Here is a 2,500-nt window from a genome sequence, read left to right as displayed (position 1 = left end):
GCTCCCAACTGAGCTTGCCGCTGCCGACAGAGGCCCGGGAGCGTGCTGTCGTGGCATTGCCGGCGGGAGACAACACGCGCCACCTACGGTGGCCGGCAGCTCCAACGCCAGCGCCACAGAAGGACAAAAGCCCCACTTGGGTGCCGAAGCGAACTCTCCCAGCACAGCGCACGCGCCAACACGTCCGCACAGCTGCGATACAATCCACCTGCGAGAACCGCAGAGGCGACCGAGCAGCAGACGGCGTCGCGGCGCCGAGCGCCGGGCGGCGGCGCATCCTCAGCGCACACAGTCCTCAATCGGACCAGCACACTGCAGATGTCCACCGCGCTTCGCACCGGGCCCGCGAGGACCTACTTTGGCCGCACGGCGCCGCGTGCAGGGTGCGCCGGCGCGCAGCTGCGCCGCCTGCCGCCTCCGTCGGCCGGCGCGCCTGCCACTGGCCGCCCCCACCAGCCGGCTGTAGCGCGTGCGCCCACGCACCGCGCGGCCAGCACGCCGGGAGGCCCCCCCTCACCGGCCGGGGACGGTCCCACCCAGCCACCGCCGCGTATCGCTTCACACCCACATGCCATTCACGTTCGTGGGCATGGTGGGTATCGCTGAAACAACCGGTTGGTAGCTCAACCGATCGTCGCCATCACTGATTCACCTCTAGCGAGAACAACCGCACCACAACGGTTTACCAGTTGTTCATTTGCGTAACGTCACCAGCAAACGTAGACGTCCATCGCCATTTGCAAATTCAACGATTGTTGCATGCCTGTGTCAGGTGTCACGACACACTATGTCTGCCCACATACACGCAACAACATGTGCACGCTTCGCGAACACGTGGAAGGTGGCCCCCGTACGTATGCGATGTCCATTGCGCGAACGACTGTCAACCGGCCTCTGTCGCATGTCGCAGATGTGGAACGCAGTGCACCATGCTATCACGGTGTGTGAGAGGAGATGACTACGTCTGACAACACGCGCCACTACATCAACAGACGGCTCATGCTGATCGCCATCCACGGCATACCATACTGCAATCCAGCTCTTATAGGGAGACGACACGTAGCTGAGTGCACAATATTTGGACCGTATGGTTCGCCGTTGTTGGCGCAGTCGTGGTACGGTCACACATGTACCACGATGTATCATTCAGTACATGAGGACCAATGTGCAGTACAGTGTGTGATTTGGACGTACAACATCAGCGGACAGTTGACACAAGCCGTACCACAACGTAGGCTGTGCTTCGCCATGCGAATGCCAATGAACAACTGCGAAGGGCATTGAGCATGTACGTCCTACTGCCATCCGCATTACAGTGTATAGCTGCAAGGTGTTTCACATGAAGCGATACTCTGGGGACCGGGCAGTGCGAGTAGCAAACTATATTGCGGGGGTTGCAGTTAGGCAACACTACACTAATTTAACGCGTCGTATGACAATTACAGAGCAGGTTAAGGCCCAACGTGTGTTGGGTTAAGGCCCAACGTGTGTTGGGTTAAGGCCCAACGTGTGTTGGGTTAAGGCCCAACGTGTGTTGGGTTAAGGCCCAACGTGTGTTGGGTTAAGGCCCAACGTGTGTTGGGTTAAGGCCCAACGTGTGTTGGGTTAAGGCCCAACGTGTGTTGGGTTAAGGCCCAACGTGTGTTGGGTTAAGGCCCAACGTGTGTTGGGTTAAGGCCCAACGTGTGTTGGGTTAAGGCCCAACGTGTGTTGGGTTAAGGCCCAACGTGTGTTGGGTTAAGGCCCAACGTGTGTTGGGTTAAGGCCCAACGTGTGTTGGGTTAAGGCCCAACGTGTGTTGGGTTAAGGCCCAACGTGTGTTGGGTTAAGGCCCAACGTGTGTTGGGTTAAGGCCCAACGTGTGTTGGGTTAAGGCCCAACGTGTGTTGGGTTAAGGCCCAACGTGTGTTGGGTTGAGGCCCAACGTGTGTTGGGTTGAGGCGCAACATAGGTTAGGTTGAGGCGCAACATAGGTTAGGTTGAGGCGCAACATGGGTTAGGTTAAGGCGCAACATGGGTTAGGTTAAGGCGCAACATGGGTTAGGTTAAGGCGCAACATGGGTTAGGTTAAGGCGCAACATGGGTTAGGTTAAGGCGCAACATGGGTTAGGTTAAGGCGCAACATGGGTTAGGTTAAGGCGCAACATGGGTTAGGTTAAGGCGCAACATGGGTTAGGTTAAGGCGCAACATGGGTTAGGTTAAGGCGCAACATGGGTTAGGTTAAGGCGCAACATGGGTTAGGTTAAGGCGCAACATGGGTTAGGTTAAGGCGCAACATGGGTTAGGTTAAGGCGCAACATAGGTTAGGTTAAGGCGCAACATGGGTTAGGTTAAGGCGCAACATGGGTTAGGTTAAGGTACAATATGGGTTAGGTTAAGGTACAATATGGGTTAGGTTAAGGTACAATATGGGTTAGGTTAAGGCGCAACATAGGTTAGGTTAAGGCGCAACATAGGTTAGGTTAAGGCGCAACATAGGTTAGGTTAAGGCGCAACATA

This window comes from Schistocerca americana, unplaced genomic scaffold, assembly GCF_021461395.2.
Source record: "Schistocerca americana isolate TAMUIC-IGC-003095 unplaced genomic scaffold, iqSchAmer2.1 HiC_scaffold_47, whole genome shotgun sequence".
NCBI lineage: Eukaryota > Metazoa > Arthropoda > Insecta > Orthoptera > Acrididae > Schistocerca > Schistocerca americana.
The sequence above is the reverse complement of the archived record's forward strand: the minus strand, read 5'-3'. Positions refer to the sequence as shown.